This window comes from Giraffa tippelskirchi, chromosome 7, assembly GCF_054371585.1.
Source record: "Giraffa tippelskirchi isolate mGirTip1 chromosome 7, T2T-mGirTip1v1.2.pri, whole genome shotgun sequence".
Classification (NCBI taxonomy): domain Eukaryota; kingdom Metazoa; phylum Chordata; class Mammalia; order Artiodactyla; family Giraffidae; genus Giraffa; species Giraffa tippelskirchi.
In genome coordinates this window covers 56,511,248-56,530,520 of record NC_137281.1, presented here as the reverse complement: position 1 = coordinate 56,530,520, position 19,273 = coordinate 56,511,248, and the positions used below count along the sequence as shown (strand labels likewise).

The window sequence follows — 19,273 nt, the reverse complement described above, 5'->3', positions numbered from 1 at the left end:
AACAAGGTATTTCTAAGACAGGAAGATGGGAATACTGCATGAAACATCTACAACGATGGTAAAATCACCATGAAAAACATGTCACGTTCTGTGGTGGGGAGAGAAATCATTGAGCCAAGTGCTAAAATGCTCAATAAATTAAGGGAGTCGGGAAACTGTACACAAACACAGTGCGTTGCAGGTCAGCAGTATTGTAAAAGAGCTGGCAGGGTGGAGATTTGAACAGTTCCATCAAAGAAAGAATATGATTTCGCAAACTCAAAAGGAAACTCCTTTTCAAATATCAGAGAGCCCTTGAGAAGGTGTGTGCCCTGCCAAAGTAAATGTGTTAAATAAAAGGAGGAAGATAGATATCCTTTCTGAGATTAAAAAAAAGCAAACCTCATTACTTTTTCTTAACAAAACTAGGAAACCAAATTAAAGGTTGAAAAGAAAAATGATTCCAAGTATTGGTTTGCCGAATACAATGTGGCAAGAAATGCGGGGAGAAAAAACAACAGAAGCAATCTGTCTGTGACCTCGCTCGGTGGGGAATGGTTTCCAGCTACCCTCATGGTCCAGCCAATCAACTGCAGAGTCAGTGATGCCCACCTGCCCACTCTGCTCATCACACTTCCACTTGGTAACAATTGTGGAGAAAGCTTCCCAGACACGGAGAACTCAGAGCTGTGCAAATGCCATACTGTCCCATGAGGACAAAGACACCTGGCAACTTGAAAAAAAATGCTTAACCTTTTTTTGTAAATAAAAAATTTTAGTAAGACCAAATACACTTTTGAGAAAAATACCCATGACCCGTATTAGACATTTATTCTGCTAAGAAATACAAAATAATTATTTTTGATACCTATTCATATATTTTAATCCATTTCTTAGTTGAAACTGCCTCTTAAAAAAAGAAAAGCTCTAACTTTTAAATTCAATGGCTGCCTGGGGGATTCCAAGATTCTCAGAGCCCCATTTGAATTCCCAGTAGCAGATCACCTCCTGCCCCTCCCCCACAGAGCAGGATCTCAAAGATGGTGAGAAGGTGTGTCTTATGCCTGGTTGGCGGGAAATGCTATAGCAAGAACTGTGAAGTATGAAAGGGAGGAACTGTATAGTCATGTACATTGGTGCATGGTCTGTTTAGGCTGCTGTAACAAAATACCACAGACTGGCTGGATTACGCATGCGTGCTAAGTCGTACAGTTGCGACCGACTTTTTGCTGACCCTTTGGACTGTAGCCCACCAGGATCTTCTGTTCATGGGATTCTCCAGGCAAGAATACTGGAGTGGGATGCCATGCCCTCCTCCAGGGGATCTTCCTGACCCAGAGATCAAACCCCCATCTCTTACATCTCCTGCATCGGCAGGCAGTTCTTTACCACTAGTACTTCTTGGCTGGCTTATACACAACAAAAATATCTTTCTCACAGTTCTGCAGGCAGGCAGGGTATCAGCATGGTCAGGTTCTAGTAAAGACCCCCTTCTGGGTTACAGACTGCTGACTTCTCCCACAAGAAAGCTCTGTTGGCCATCTTTTACAAGGGCACAGATTTTGGAACAGAATAAACCATCATCGCCACAACAACAGAAACTTAAAAGAGAACTAAATGCTCCAAAGTAATTAAACGACTATGGAAAATCTGTCTAATGTGTACATTACTAAGAGACAAAATACTGTTTATAAAATGTTTATTATTATCTAACTTTGATACCTCCCTGAGAAACTTTCCTTTTCTTCTAATCAAATGATTAAATCAATCATGCTTTTCCAAGTTATCAATATTTATAGCATCATTAAGAATTACTTAGCAGAGTCCACTTCCTTTAGAGGTGATGGGAAATGTTCAAACTGGCTAATTCATGTGATGTCATATATATCATGGAGAAGGAAATGGCAACCCACTCCAGTACTCTTGCCTGGAAAATCCCATGGACGGAGGAGCCTGGTAGGCTGCAGTCCATGGGGTCGCTAAGGGTTGGACACGACTGAGCGACTTCACTTTTCACTTTCATGCATTGGAGAAGGAAATGGCAATCCACTCCAGTGTTCTTGCCTGGAGAATCCCAGGGACAGGGGAGCCTGTTGGGCTACCGTCTATGGGTTCTCACAGAGTCGGACACGACTGAAGTGACTTAGCAGCATATATATCAAGATGTGATTGCTTTGCTAAAATCCAACTGCTGTAAAAATCTGCTTCTAGTTTTTGATTGTAAGAAATAATCCACACTAGCAATTGCAAAAATATTACCAAGTCAGGTGTGATTGAAAGACTGGGAGAATAGATATTCTTTAACAAAAATATAAGCAAAGGAGTGCTGTGATTAAAGACAAAACTGACAAAAACAAAAGGAACCAATGATATGTCAGGATGACCCTTGCACAAAGAAAAACATACACCTACATTATCATCAAGTGGAAGCTGAAAAGAAACACTAAAAATGCTTCACAGGTGGCTTGAGACAGGAAACAAAGAACTCAGGATTTATCAAGAAAAATATCACTGTATCAATGATTTCTTTCTTTTTTAAAGCAAAACAGTATCTTCAAATGATATCCTTGATAACAGTCAGCTGAAATTAACAGAAATGCCCTGACTGTGAGGAGGGGTAGTAGTGGGTGGTGGAATTGGATTTCTCCATACTAGACTTCCCCAATATCCTCCTAAGGTTGCCCCCAAAACAATCTCAGCTTTTAAACAGTATTAAATGCTAAGAATAATAAATGGAATAACTGACATTGACTGTGGTGGTGATGGTTTCATTGCTAAGTTGTGTTCAACTCTTGACCCCCCATGGACTGCAGCCCGCCAGAGTCCTCTGTCCATAGGATTTTCCAGGAAAGAACCCTGGAGAGGATAACCAGTCCCTTCTCCCGGGGATCTTCTCGACCCAGGGATTGAACTCAGGTCTCCCATATTGCAGGTGGATTCTTTACCAACCGAGCTACAAGGGAAGCCATTTTCTTTGGCTTGTGCCAAGAGGCTTGCAGGATCTTAGTTCCCTGACCAGGGATCGAACCCAGGGCCCCAGAAATGAAAGCTCGAGTCCTAGCCACTGGACCGCTAGGGAATTCCCTAACATTGACTATTCACCACAAAAACCTTGAGAAAAAATACAAGGTGGAAACTCATCTTCAAGGTCTTTTCACATCGATGTCCATATTCTTCTCTTGTTCTCCCACCACTCCTATCTACATGAGCTTGGGTGCCCACATCAACCAGTAAATCCCCTATACCCTTGCTGACTCTACAAGCCAGGTCTTATGGAGGAGACTGTAGTGATACTTCCGATTCAGTTGAAGCCTTATAGCTACTTGCCGTAAGGTAACATATTCAATAACAGGGAAGGAAAATATAAAACCAAACACCATACAATCATTTCTTGAACCAGAGGCCAATCCCACTACTTCCTACTACCCTCGATCACCTCCCTAGGAGGTGAAAGATATTCTCTCAATATAAACACCTATTATCTACTGAGAACGTACTATGAACTCTCATATGTTGGTGGTGAAAGTGCAAAGTGGTACAATCACTGGAGAAGCTGTTAGGAAATATCTACTGATACTAAAGGGACTTCTCTGGTGGCTCAGATGGTAAACAATCTGCCTGCAATGCAGGAGACCCAGGTTCAATCCCTGAGTTGGGAAGATCCCCTGGAGAAGGAAATGGCAACAAACTCCAGTATTCTTGCCTGAAAAATCCACAAACAGAGGATCCATGAGGGCTACAGTCCATGGGGTCACAAAGAGTCAGACACGACTAACACTTTGATTGATTATAAAGCAGAAGATAGGCATAATCTCTGACCCAGAAACTCCACTCTTAGGTGAGTGTGTGTGTCTTAAAAAGAAATGCATGGATACAGTCACAAGAGACCTGCTCAAGAATAGTTATGTGCATTAATCGTAACAGCCCCTCAAAAAGATGCAACATATCCATGACCAGTATGGGAACGATACTGTCATGTGTTCATACAATGGAACACTCTCCAGCAATGAAAACAAGCAAACTAAAACTACTTGCAACCAAGATTAATTGCACAAACACGATTCTGAAATGAAGGGAGCCAGATACTCACCCCGTCCCCAAGATATGGCAAAACCAATATATGGCATTAGAAATCCATATACTAGTAACAGAGTCCTACACTAAAAAGGGTTCAAGAGTATTTCTGGCACCCTGGTGGTTTAGTCTCTAAGTCGTGTCCAACTCTTGTGACCCCATGGACTATAGCCCACCTGTCCATGGGCTTTTCCTCTGTCCATGGGATTTTCCAGGCAAGAATACTGGTGCCCTAGTAATGGCTTATACATTCATGTGGCAGTTGACACTCTAATTTCATTTGTCAAAATTCACTACACTACACATTTATGATTTCTGCACTTTTCTGTATGCATGTTATACTTCAATAACAATTTCCCCGAAAGAGAAAGAAATCGTCAATTTAGTCCACCACATTAAGAAAACAACCGAGAAAACAGTATTCACTTGGATGCAGAAAAACAAGGGAGAAAATAATATTCACATCGATGCAGAAAAAGCAAATCATAAAATTCAATCCTCATTAATGAAAACTTTCTTAGCAAACTTGGAATAAAGGAGAACTTCATGAATCTGAGAGAGCATATCTGTAAGAATCTTCCAGCAAACCTCACGTTTCATTGTGAAATATTGAAAGCTTTCCCTTGAGATCAGAAATAAAGCAAGGATGGCTGCTATCACCAATTCTCTCTGACATTTTACTGGAAGGCCTATGTAATGCATTAAGGCAAGCTTAGAAAATGAAGAAATAAAACTGCCATCCTTCACAGATGACTGGTACACACAGAAAATCCAAATGAAAACAGAGAGATAAGCTATCACAATTAACGTGTGAGTTTAGCACAGTCACAGGATAGAAGGGAAATATAGCAGAAAGTCAATTTTATTTATAGATACACCCATTAATAGAAAACAAAATATAGAAATACATAAAATACATCAAAAGTAGACACTGATCCATTACAAAGCCACACAAGAGCTCTACATAGAACATTCAAACCACTATTTCAAGAAATTATAAAGCACTTAAGAAATACTCTACTGAAAGATTATCAGGACCTCCTAAGTACTCAACTTTGGAGGCCAGGTTCTTCTCAGTGGTAACCAATGCATCTTGGACTCTTCTTCCTAATGCAATTTAGAAGTAGAACGATTTATTGTCATATAGTTCCATGTTACAGTTAATATAGTCTACTTTTTTTCATTTTAATCACCAGATGACTTTTAGCTTTGAACAAAATGCTAAACTTTCCATTCTAGGAAGGACTTTTTAAAAGATAATGTCATAATTAGAACCATTCAAAACCACGGATTACAGACCCCAAAATAAATTTTAAAACTTCAACAAGGTTTGTGACTGTGCATCGTCTTTGGAGCACGTGGAGGGCCTGGGACTCACAGGGCCAGCCCTCTGGCTGAAGAGGAACATCCAGCCCTCACTCAGAGTCCCTCAAGATCAATGAGTTTCCCTTGAACTTCACCATCTAATCATGCATTTCTTTAACACATCCTACGTGTACTTAACTGGGACAGGCACTGTTTCAGGAACTAGAGATACAGTGGAGAGTATAGTCTTCTCCAGGTTCCCTTTACACTGTCCCTCCCTTTCAACTTATTCTTTTTCCCCTCTCACATGTATTTCAATTACCATAAAAGACTCTGTGGTCACAAAGCAGTGCTATTCAGCTACTGGCATCCCGCATCAGTTTCTATGTTTTGCTTCCGGATCAAATAAGACATTCAAATTTAGGCTCTTAAAGAGATGAAGGGGGGACTTCCTTGGTGGTCCAGTGGTTAAGAATCTGCCTGCCATTGCAGAGGACCCAGGTTCAATTCTTGATCCAGGACCTAAGATCCCATACCCCATGGGGCAACTAAGCCCACACACTGCAACTACTGAAGCCCATGCGCCTAGAGCCCACGCCCTGCAAGGAGAGAAGTTGCCGCAACAAGAAGCTTGTACACTGCAGCTAGAACTAGAGAAAGCCCACACATGCAGCAATGAAGACCCAGTGCAGTCCAAAATAAGTACAGTAATCAGTTAACTTTAAAAACAGGAATTATCCAAAAGACATGGAGACTTACCCTAGAAAATTAAAACTGTGATAGCGGCACACGTATACAATGGAATATTACTCAACCATAACAAAGAATAACAAATAATGCCATCTGCAGCAAAAGGATGGACCTAGAGATTATCATACTGAGTGAAGTAAATCAGACAGAGAAAGACAAATACTATACGATATCACTTGTATGTGGAATCTAATTGAAAAAGATACAGATGAACTTATTTACAAAACAGAAACAAGACTTACAGATATCAAAAACAAACTTACGGTTACCAAAGGGGAAACATGGAGAGAGAAGGACAAATCAGGAACTTGGGATAAACACACACACACACACACACACTCTATATGTAAGATAGATAACCAGGAAGGACCTAGCATACAGCACAGGGAACTCTACTCAGTATCCTGTGAGAACCTAGATAAGCATTTAAGAAAGGGTGAACATATGCACATGTATGATTGAGTCACTGCGCTGCACACTTGACACACAGCACTGTAAATCAACTACAATCCAGTAACATTAAAATGTTTTTAAAAATGGATTATTTTCTGGCAAACCACATACCATCATGACATACATTATGACTGGATATTATACACCACACTGACTTAGAAGCTTTCCAAGATGAAATTTTATTAGCCTGAACATTACTGATTATCAAAATGTAATTTGATCAGACCTACAGTTTTTAATTTTAAAACAATGAACTTGAAGACAGTATTACAAAACAATGAATTGGGGGCCTACCATATACCAAGTTTCAGGTTATGGTATTAAATAATTCAATATTAAAAAAATGTCTTCCCATACATATAATACCATTCCTATATACAGAAGATAACGCTTTGACATATGGCTTAAAATATATCTCAGCCTCCTTTATATTTCGTCTTGATATTTACAAATCTTACAAGCATAAAAAAAGGGGAAGGCCACTGTCTTGTTAATAACATTTCTTCTGCTTTCCTGACCTGAGATAAAACTTTTCCCCAGTTTTGTTTGTTTCTATCACAGCTGTTCTGATGTCTTGCTGGTGTTTTGTAGGGTTGTTATCATCACAGAGGCTATTGATTTTTTTTTTCCTTCAAAATATCTGTCCATGTTTTTGCTGCTCTTTCTTTAGTGCATACGAAAATTGTCTTGATTCTAAGGTAAAGATTACATGATTTGATTTAATTCCTCATTTCTGAGATATGATATGTAATGAACTCTGGATAGTATTATAATAGTGTAATATTACAATTGTATCATCATATTTTAACTGATGAGCTTGGAAACCTACAATGCATGTGTACGTATTACAACCTCTGAAAAGGACAGATGATGGAAATTCACTGTCCCTAAGTAAGGTTTGGAATATTGACTTAAAATCATCCAGAGTTCTGAAGAGTTGAGAAACTTGTGGATATTTATCTCTTTACAGTATTTCTAACAGAAATAATTTACTGTCTGCTTCAATGGTCCCCAACAGTGCCTGAACTAGCCTTACAGATTTGAAGACATGCTTAAATTTCAAACAGTGAAACAATTTGAAAGAAGAAGGAATTAAGCCAATGAGAGGAAACATAAAACAAGTAAAAAAAAAAAGTGTACACCTGTTTGCATAACTTGTGACTAATTGGGACAAAGGAAGAAGATGTAGTACTATGAGTGTGCGTGCTGAATGACCAAACCTGGTCAGAGATGTGATCCAGAGTATGAGAATTTGATCCGGTATCTCCCAGTGAGGTGCAGATAAGATGAGGAGGAAAAGGTTTTCCCAGAATAAGGAATAGTGTCTTCAAAGCTATTTGCCAAAACAAGCACTCAGTGAATGACATATTGAAATAATTTCAATCTTTAAGATGAGAGAGCAGAGAGGAAGTGGAAAGCAAGATAATAATGCAAGTATATGTAGGGTCCAAATACCAACTGTCCTAGAGACTGTGGCAATGTTATACTTCTTCTGAGACCAAAGGGAATCACAGCAGGGCTTCAGCTAGGTAGTTGATGTCACCACCAATGGGGTGGTTGTTGATGGCAAAAATCCTGATTCAAACAAAAAACTGTATGAGGAAAAACACAAAATGACTGGAGAAGTTTAAATATTTACTGATACTCAATACTGTAAGAAATTACTATTTCAGTTGTGACAATGAAACTGCAGGTAACATTTTTAAAAAGATTCTTTATTTTGTATAGGTATCTACAAATATATGGAGATGAAATGGTATGGTGACTAGAATGTTTTCAAAATCATCAAGGAGGCAGTGCGGTGTGTGGGATACAGATACATCAAGACTGACCATGAATTAATCATCATTAAAGCTAGACGAGGATGCCGATGGAAATTAACCTAAGTGAGGGGGGTGAAGGGCCATGTAGTGTTAGGAGTGGCAGTAACCGATGACTCGGGGCACGTGGAGCCTACTGGGAGACGGAAGCAGAGGCTGACATGTGGGCTTTAGGGCTCCATACCTGAAAGGACAGCAGTGCAATTCACTACTATGGGAAACCACATTGAAAGATCAGGTTTTATAATGGGTTTAAGAAAAAGCATGGGGCCCAAGAGCACCATTCTACGTCTAGAGAAGTTGTGAATTTGAGATGTCTTTGAGACCTCAAAGAGAAGATGCTGAATGAGTAGTTGGATGTGTATGTCTGGAGCTCAGAGAAGTCTGGACAGGATGTAGGAGTCTGGCAGTCACGTGTGTATATGTGGCCTTAGAGCCACACTAGTGGAGGGAGGAGCCAGGGAAAGACTCAGAACCATTCTTCAGGTAAATTATCCAGGGCAGTGGGGTGTGGGAAACAAGTGGCTGAATTTGCAAATATCAGAAATATCATTTAATTCAATAATTTTTTCTTTTCCAAGCAACCTTCTTCTCCAAGTTTCTAGAAAGGACTATGACTGATCAACTTGGATTTCATATATGATCCTTCCCTGATGGTTTCAATGATTTTGAAAATAAGCAAAGAGCAAACTAGAAAACAGCTGCTGAAAACTTAAGTTTCATATAAATATGCAAAACTATTTTCTTAAGATCTTTACCTGATACAAAGCATGTCCAATAGTTTCTGAAATTGACCAATGTGGAACAGAGAAGGAAAAAAAGTAAACAGCAATAAAATTAAGCTCACTGTGCATTGAGAGAGTATTTTATGCTTGTCAACAAAATTTTAAAATTAGTATTTCATTCAGAGGTCACAACCATGTTTTTGATAGATAAAACAAAGTTATTTATATTTTACAGATGAAGAAATTCAGAGACAGGATTCTGCAAGACTGGTTTATTAAATAAGGTCATATTTCCAATCAGGCAACAGGCCAGAATTTGTAGTAAAAGTCTAGCTTGTGCTTTATTTGGCTCTTTTTTCTAAGATAATTAATTCAGACAGTCTATCTGTCATGAGTTCAACAGTGTCTCCCCAAAATTCCCTTCTACTCAGAACATCTGAATGTGGCCTTACTTGGAAATAGGGTCTTTGCAAATTTAATTAGTTAAGGATTGAAACTGTATCATACTCAATTAGGGTGAGTTCTAAATCCAGAGAGAGTGTCCTTAGAAGAGAAGAAAAGGATGCACACAAGCACAGGGAAGAAGGACCATAGAGATGGAGGTGGAGACTCAAGTGACATGTCCACAATCCAAGACACTCCAAGAATTAGCTGCAACTGCCTTCTAGAAGCAAGGAGAGAGGCAAGAGACTGTTTCCCTCACAGCCTCCTTAGAACACTAACCCTGCCAACACCTTGATTTCAGACCTCCAGAGCCCCCAGAACTGTGAATGAAGACATTTCTACTGCTTTAAACCACCCAGTTTGTGGTATCTTGTTACAGCAGCCTTAGGAAGCCAGTCCACCATCACTTAGAGAAAACAATTTTTGTTTACTAATCAAAACTATTTTCATCAGGAAGCTAAATGCCCTCTGATTCCAGTGTCTCTTGAAATACATAATGTACATTTTTCTATGGTGAATCTGGAACTGTGAGAAAGCAGAACCATTGACAGTGTTTAGATTAATTTATTTCTTTCCATTTGCAGCTGCAAATGAAATTTGCTTATGTTATGGCTGATTATATTTGAAGTACAGACGTTCCTTCTAAATTTCTCTCCAGACCTCAGTTTATCTTCTTATATTTTTATTCAGATGTTCTTCCATTTTTAAACATAATTGAATCACAATCTCATTAAGGGTGAAAGTCCTGTCTGTGCGCATTTAGTTGATTACCTGGTGGATGAAACAATCGAAATACCACTCACTACCTTTTTACCAAATCAAACCCCAGAAGTGATGAATATTGTCCCACTTATCTCTGACTTTCTGAATCTTACATAACAAAACCAGTAGGAGAAACTTCTCTGGGACTAAGAAAGAGAAAAACAATACCATATTTGAAGTGTTTAAATACTGTGAATACAGTGCAGCTTGCTGTCAGACCACATCACCCCACCTCCTAAATTTTTTTCTTTTTCAGAAAAAGCTTGTCCTTCATCTCATCAATCATACAGCTATTACTCTGTATAGGCTGGAATATCAGTCTTTTCATCCTCTCACCTTGTTCCTCCAATTTCACTCATCCCTTTTTAATTCAAAATCATATCAAGATTACTATTTTTTAAAATCTATTTTTAGCAAAAATCTAGGACTTATCTCTCCAGAGAAATAATAAAGATTAGATTACAATCATAGCTTTAATATTTAGAATTAGCTCCAAGTAGGGCACACACTGAAGTTTGTTTTTTCTTTTTTATCATAAAGCTCTCCTTCTCTAATGCAGTCTTAGGGACTCTGCCAAATGCAGGTGATGGTGGCTGACATCCTTGTTACAAGCTTTGAATACATAGCTTCTCCCTGCTCTCACCTGGGTGGTCCTCACTGATTTCCACAGGAGAGTTAAGAAGCAATGTTGTGCTTGGTGGGCACTTGATAGGAGATTTCTGTGTAACCATTTCCTAAGCCCAAACACAGATTTGGCTATTGTTTTCAGTCGCTGATTTTTCTCAGTAACTTAAGCCTATGCAATACGTTGTCCTGTTTTCCAACATACACTCTGTACTCATGATCCAACTTTATAAATATCTGTACAGAGGCAGCTTGATGTCTCTGATGTGTTATTTCACACGTGATTCATTTTATTAGATTATATCTCATAATACTTTCTTGTATTTTTATTTCTGCTCTTCCATGTGGATTCCAACCTATCAGCAATGCCAACATGCAACGAATTGAACTGTAATCACACAAGGATTGACTGATTTTTTTAGTTTGTGCCAGGCTCACAAGGAAAACTAAGGAATTTTTTCAAATGACCCTCTGTTATTTTTGCCTTACAATATACAAATCGAGGCAGTAAATGACAATAACTAACGGACTGAATAGGAAAGTGCTAATTAATGTTATAAGAGGAGATGTAATTCCCAAGGGAAAGAAAGTGAGGTGAAGGAGAAGAGAGGCAGGAAATGTCTGGGAGCAGAGGGCAAGTCTTGCATTACTCAGAGGCCATTACTTCACAAAAAGACAGCTGGTGGCCCAGCCAGCAGGCCACCTCTGGACTGTGTCCAGCATCAGAGGACAAAGAGAGGCCACGGACCCCCCGCTCCCTGCCATCTCCTGTCTCACTGGTCAAAGTCTGGCCCAGCAGGACCTGACTCCTCAGTGCCAACTGGTGGCCCCCGAGCAATTCAGACGTTCCCAGGTGGGGCCACACGGCACACTCTGGACCACAGCACTGCATTCGTGCCAGAAGTGACGGGAGGAATCAGCCTCACGGGACCCATTGTGGGGGGGGAGCGGGGCTCCTGCTGGAACTTCTGTGTCTCCACCAGTGGTGACACGGGGGTCCTTCCAGATGCCAGCACTCACCCTGGGGGGGCCAGGAGGAGGACAAGTGCACCTGCGCTGCTAGATGATGGGGCAGGGGCCGTGGTGTGGAGGCAGCGGCAAAGGCTGGGACGCTCTGCATAAGTAAGGAGCCACGAGCCCAAGACGCAGTGAAGCCAAGAGAAACGTGACCCACAGACGTTTAACCTGGGAAAACTCTGACAACATGATAAAACATCCTGAAGACAATAAATTCTTCCAAAAGAGAATACAGAAAGCTGCAGTGCCCAGGAGTGTATGTTACTGGAATATACAGGCAACTGCCCTCCCAACAGGGTAAGCAGAACACAATTACAATATTTAATAAAAGGAACCCTCAAACCAACTGCCTGTAGCTGATGTGAGCTCAGAGAAGTGACAGTGGAAATGAAATTCATCTACCCTGAGATTAAGGATTAATTTAGGATGACCAAGACAAAATATAAAGAGGACATTTTTAATATCTGAATAAAGTCATTTTTGAGGGAAAAGATCACTATTGCCTTTGATGTAAAAGCAGTCCTACAACGCTTAACAAAGAAAGAGAATTCATTCAAGGGAAAGCCATGCTAAATGAGATGTCAATGTTTTTGACTGTTTAACTGCATAAGAAAATACTGACATTAATATTTTATTATGTATTTGTTTTAAAAGGACTTAATGATTTTTCAGAGAGCATGTCTATGTGTCAGTCGCTGCTGGGAATTAATCAGGTCCCAGGTCATCTGGGGTCTTGCAAGACTATCATCATCAGAAGTGGTCCTGAAGGCCGCTGATAAGAGGACATTAAAGCTGGTGCATGTGGGACATGCGAGTGTTGGATCCTAGACCCCTCGCCCTCTCTAGGTCTGCAGTCCCCGTAGCTCGCAGCGCAGGGATGTGTCCTTTGTTTGTGCTCAATAGTCTCAGATGTAGGAGGCGCCCCGGCCACCTCCGTCCCCCTGACGGCCCAGGTGGGGCCCTGCTCTCACCCCTCATGGGCGCCTTCTCCAAACCACACCTCTCACTGGTGCAGCATCTCCAGAGACAAGGCCGCAGTCCGTCCAGAGCAGCCTTGGGTCTGCTCAATCCCCAGCCGGGGGCCTGAACAGACTAGTGACTGACTGACTTCAGCTGTAACAGGATGTCGTGGAAACCCCAGTGGACTTGGCGTTCAAGATGCGGTTTCGATGCTGAGTCAGAGATGTTCAGCCCTGTGATGTCAGGGCAGTCATTTTACCTTAGTGTCAGTTACCTCACTCAGACAAGGGAATTCTAACATTCAGTTAGAACACAGAGAGGACTGTTGTAACGGAACTCTAAACAGAAGGGTAAGCAAGGGGGAAGTGACTTCGCCTGTGCCTGTGGTAGGCTCCGGAGACACCACGCCTGACCCACCCGCGTCACAGAGCCAGAACTCAGGTTCCGCCTTGTTCTCCCATCAGTGAGGACACAGCCACATCCTCAACGTGAAAGGAGGCCCATAACCCCACTCCTGGGGTCACATCCCAGTGATAAGAGGGAGCACAGACCTCTTACCCCCAAGGGCATGAGCAGTGCTGTGCTGGGGGTGGTCAGAACCAGCTCGGGAGAGCCAGCTGTCGACTTTTCAGGAATTACAGGGACTGGTTGTTAAACACAGCCTTTGTTAAAAATTAAATTACAGATATTCCAAATTACATTAAAAAAAAGGGCAACAGATGCTCAAGAAACCCCACCCTTCCTGTTTACAGTGCCACATGTCACCGTCAGCCCTGTTTTGTGGTTATTTACCCGTAGTGTCTCTGCGTGGGACATATCACCCCCTGCTTCTGCAGGCCTTTCTGACAGTGAAGCGCCTTCACATCAAAGCTTGAAATCAATCACGCTCAGTGTATTTACACTATGAAACATGGCAAACACCAATTCAGGCCTAAATTTATTGTTCTGCTGATTGTTTAAGACCAGGAGCTAGCAAACCACCCAGAACCTGTTTTCATTCAGTCCTAACACTAAGAAGGACTTTTTTTCTCTCACATTTTTAAAGTATAGTAGGAAGGAAGGAAAGGAGGGAGGGAAAGCAAACAAAAGCATAAAAGAAAGAGAGAAAGAAAAACATGCGACTCAGACTATTATATGGCAGCAGGAAACGTTTCTGGACCTGATGGAAAACATATTAATAATGCAAATGAAACTGAGAGGCTCCTCGCTGGCTGTCACCCCCAGGGCATGGAAGCAGCCTCCTTCCTTGTCATGTGGCCCCTGAGCTTCTAAGCCAGGGATGAAGACCACCCTTTGTGCTGAACCCCTCTCAGGATCTGAACCTCTTTCACCAGGAAACACCCAGTACTTTCCAGGCTCTCAGCTGAGAGGCTCAGGGATACTCACCCTCCCTGGGACCATGTGGGCCCGCTTCCACTCCTCCCCACCCGAGGAGGCCCCGCCCCACGTGCGTCTCTATGGTTACAGGCTCCGCCCCCAAGCAGGATGGATTCCAGGCGGCCTCGAATCATTGGCTTGGGCTAGAATTCTCCCCACTACGAGGGGAACCTCGCTATGGGTGACAAGTGTACCTCTTTTATTTACACTATTACTTTGAGAGTTTAATGAGATCATGGACACATATATAAAGTCTATAGTGTTAAGTGCTCTGTAAAAATTACAAGTGGTAGAAGTTCTGAAGTTATCCTTACTGACCTCTGCTCTTCCTCAAATTCGTGTATCTGAGTGTCTGATAACACACAGCTCCTTTCCTAGCTCAGAACCCAGGATGGAGGTCCCTCTCTGACCCCGCTCTGGTTTTGTAACTTCTTCCACGTCCCCCGGAAGATCTTACTATGCCCAGACATAGGATGGCCTGAGACTGTGAGGAATACACGACCCCTTCATGGTCTGTCTGGAAAGTTCACTGTTTCCTAAATAATCATTCCTTAGGAAACGAGAATTTAAGGTCTTCATCCTTCCCTCCCTGTCCTTCCCCTTTCGCTTCTCCAATCCCTCCCCCTTCTCTCTCTCTCTTTGTATTTCTTTCACTAACACACTTTAAAAAACTGTATAAGAAACAAAGCCACCTAAAGTTTAGCAATAGAAAGTTAGCCTGCACTCCTAGTCAGCTCCTAGACACTGCTGCCTTGGCCAGAGGCCAGAAGATAATTATGACAGTTTTTTAAAATTCATCTTTATCATCTGCTGCCCACCCTATCTATTCAGAAGCTACTCCTAAATTTTGTAAAGAAACAAGAAGTCACATGTAACAGATGCCCACTCCCAGTAGAGCTCAGCCTTTCAGTGAGATGCTTTTATGTGCCCGGGAAGACGAGAATCTTTGCAGCTTCTTTCAACAGAAAGTTACAACAGTTGATTTGAGCTTCTTTTTAAGTGAAAGCAGTATTTTCGGTATTGACAGTTAACAAGAACTGACTTCAGGTGCGGACATAAAGCAAAAATCAACCAGCTGTATTTCTCGCAAGGTCTGCAGAAGCACTGGGAACCCACGCGCACGTAGAGGACTCAGAAACCAAACTGGTGTCTGCCATTTCAAAGCCTGGGTGTCACCTCCACCCCATGTGTTCAGCAAAGAATATAAACAATGCCCCGAGCCTTTGTTAAAAACACAACATCAGGCCCAGAACAGAGTCGCTTAGGCTAAGTCCCACGTCACCAAACCAAAGCTTAATTACAGTCTCAGTTCTTCCCAAGTCCACATCTTCAGTAAATTCACCAAGAAACCCCCTGACTGGCAACAGTCAGGTCATGTGCCTGACGGACCGCTGCCATTCGCCTAAAGGAAAGTAGCTGTGCAAAACCAACCAGCTTTTCTGACTCAAAAAATGTCCTTGTTCCCACTCCCTTCTATAGAAAAGTGTTTCATTTTGTACGGCTTCTCAGTTTCTTTCCACCTGCTACACTGGAAGCTGCCTGATTCAAATCAACTTTTGCTCCTAAAATTTTTAATCTACCTCAGTCTATCCTTTAACAGTTCTGCTGTCAGAGAGGGAGTCGAAGAAGACCTTCCTTCTTGACAGCCGCCAGGAGCCCAGAGCAACCAGGGCGGGAACCTGCTGTTCTCTCCAGTCCCTGGAGGTGCTGGGCGAGCCCACTGGGTCCTGGATCCATAGCTTTTGCCTCATGAGCTTCCAGGCCACCTGAGCATTTCTTTTTCTGCTCTGGCTCAGGAAACCTGCTGGAGGCTGCCTGCTCTGACGCAGGAAGGAGAGTGTCTGGGGTCAGAGTAGATCTGACTTAAGGTGGGGCAGCATGGGTGTGATGTCTCAGTTCAGTTCAGTCGCTCAGTCATGTCGGACTCTTTGCGACCCCATGAATTGCAGCAAGCCAGGCCTCCCTGTCCATCACCAACTCCCGGAGTTTACTCAAACTCATGTCCATTGAGTCAGTGATGCCATCCAACCATCTCATCCTCTGTCGTCCCCTTCTCCTCTCGCCATCAGTCTTTCCCAGCATCAGGGTCTTTTTCCAGTGAGTCAGCTCTTCGCATCAGGTGGCCAAAGTATTGGAGTTTCAGCTTCAGCATCAGTCCTTCCAATGAACATTCAGGACTGATTCCCTTTAGGATTCACTGGTTGGATCTTCCTGCAGGCCAAGGGACTCTCAAGAGTCTTCTCCAACATCACAGTTCAAAAGCATCAATTCTTCGGCGCTCAGCTTTATAGTCCAACTCTCACATCTATACATGACTCCTGGAAAAACCATAGCTTTGACTAGATGGACCTTTGTTGGCAAAGTAATATGTCTGCTCTTTAATATGCTGTCTAGGTTGGTCACAGCTTTTCTTCCAAGGAGCAAGCGTCTTTTAATTTCATGGCTGCAATCACCATCTGCAGTGATTTTGGAGCCCCCAAAAATAAAGTCTGCCACAGGACTGGAAAAGGTCAGTTTTCATTCCAGTCCCAAAGAAAGGCAATGTGAAATAATGCTCAAATTACAGCACAATTGCACTCATCTCACACGCTAGTAAAGTAATGCTCAAAATTTTCCAAGCCAGGCTTCAACAATACGTGAACTGTGAACTTCCAGATGTTCAAGATGGATTCAGAAAAGGCAGAGGAACCAGAGATCAAATTGCCAACATCCGCTGGATCATCGCAAAAGCAAGAGAGTTCCAGTAAAACATCTATTTCTGATTTATTGACGATGCCAAAGCCTTTGACTGTGTGGATCACAATAAACTGGAAAATTCTGAAGGAGATGGGAATACCAGACCACCTGACCTGCCTCTTGAGAAATCTGTATGCAGGTCAGGAAGCAACAGTTAGAACTGGACGTGGAACAACAGACTGGTTCCAAATAGGAAAAGGAGTACGACAAGGCTGTATATTGTCACCCTGCTTATTTAACTTCTATGCAGAGTACATCACGAGAAATGCTGGGCTGGATGAAGCATAAGCTGGAATCAAGATTGCCGGGAGAAATATCAATAACCTCAGATATGCAGATGACACCACCCTTATGGCAGAAAGTGAAGAAGAGCTAAAGAGCCTCTTGATTAAAGTGAAAGAGGAGAGTGAAAAAGTTGGCTTAAAATTCAACATTCAGAAAACAAAGATCATGGCATCTGGTTCCATCACTTCATGGCAAATAGATGAGGAAACAGTGGAAACAGTGGCAGAGATCTCAGGTGAATACAATTGTGTTTTAAGGCTGAAATAGCAGGTAAAAGCTATCAAAGATAATCTTGAATTAGAGTGACCTTAGTGGAGAACTACTAACCTAGGTAAGTGTGAAATAAATATACTGATTCCCTGCACAGAGCTCCTAAAACCCTTGCAAATTCTCGTGCAATGAGAACACTGGGAGCAATTCTTGTTCTAATATTTGTCTTTGACCCTGTTCCTGATGCAGGACTCCTGAAACCTTGTAACTTCTTAAATGATAAGAGCACCAGAAGCACCTTTTTCTCTAGCAAGGAAACACTGGGGGATGTCCTGGTGAGATCCTGGCTAGGGGCTGGTCAGCAGCAAGGCCAAACCATGGTGGATAACAACCTGGAATTTTTCAGTCCTACTCTGTTCCTTCAGAGAGGAGCTAAAAATAGTTAATCACTGGTCATGCCCACATGAGGAAGCCTCCAGAAAATTCCAACCACAGGGGGTTGTGGTAGAGTGTCCAGGTGGGTAAACCAACTACACCAGGAGGGTCACACACCCCAATTCCAAGGGCAAAGAAGATTCTGCAATTGGGGCCTCCCTACACCTTGCTCTGTGCATCTCTTCAGCCAGCTGTTCATCTGTGTCTTTTTTTATGTTACTGTTTCTGTAGTGTAATCACTAAGGTGTGTCCAACTCTTTGAGACCCCACGGACCGTAGCCCACCAGGCTCCTCAGTCCATGGGATTTCCCAGGCAAGAATACTGGAGTGGGTTGCCATTTCCTCCTCCAGGGGATCTTCCCAACCCAGGGATTGAACCTGCGGCTCCTGCATTGGCAGGCAGATTCTTTACCACTGAGCCATCAGGGAAGCCCCATCTTTTATCATACCCTTTAATAAACTGGTAGACATATGCAAGCATTTCCCTGAATTTATGAGCTGCTCTGACAAGTTAACCTCATCAAACATCTGGAAGAGCTGTTGGAATCTCCCACTATAGCTAGTAGATACCTCAGCACAGGTGTAACCAGCTACCATGTGCATCTGAAGTGTGCGGGTGGGGTGCAGAGTGGGGAGTGTTCTTCAAGGACTGAGCCTGTAATCTGTGTATTCTGACACTCTCTCTGGGTAGAACCTATCAGTTAGAAATGGTAGGACACCCAGCTGCTGTCTCAGAGAACTGCTTGGTGCAGGGAAGACCCTCCACACATTTGGTTACCAGAAGTTTTAGAAGTGTTCTTTAGAGACACAGGAGAGAAACATACAGTGGGGAAGAACTGGGGTTTTCTCCAACCAGGATTAGGAAAACTGAGTCTTTTTCTAAATGTAAGCTTATCCATTTATGAGGTGCCCTAGAGAAAAGGGTCTCAGCCAACTACTCACCATCAAGCCTGGGGGGGATTAATTTTCCTCCTTTCCAGTTTCTGGTGAGCAGGATGAGAGCCCCCTGGGACAGTCCACTCACTCTAGATCCTCAGAACTGCTGCTGCTGCTGCTGCTAAGTCACTTCAGTCGTGTCCGACTCTGTGCGACCCCATAGACAGCAGCCCACCAGGCTCCGCCGTCCCTGGGATTCTCCAGGCAAGAATACTGGAGTGGGTTGCCATTTCCTTCTCCAGTCCATGAAAGGGAAAAGTGAAAGTGAAGTCGCTCAGTCGTATCCGACTCTTAGCGACCCCATGGACTGTAGCCTACCAGGCTTCTCCGTCCGTGGGATTTTCCAGGCAAGAGTACTGGAGTGGGGTGCCATTGCCTTCT

At 42.5% G+C, this 19,273-nt stretch overlaps 1 long non-coding RNA gene across 1 annotated transcript in view; it reads right to left on the bottom strand.

Moving 5' to 3' along the window:
• The window catches only part of LOC145512251 (uncharacterized), a 166,755-nt gene extending 152,413 nt beyond the window's left edge, over positions 1 to 14,342 (bottom strand). The window contains exon 1 of the long non-coding RNA XR_014058430.1: positions 14,300 to 14,342. This is a non-coding gene — a long non-coding RNA (uncharacterized LOC145512251). The remainder of the gene's footprint in view (positions 1 to 14,299) is intronic.
• Positions 14,343 to 19,273: the final 4,931 nt, after the last annotated feature.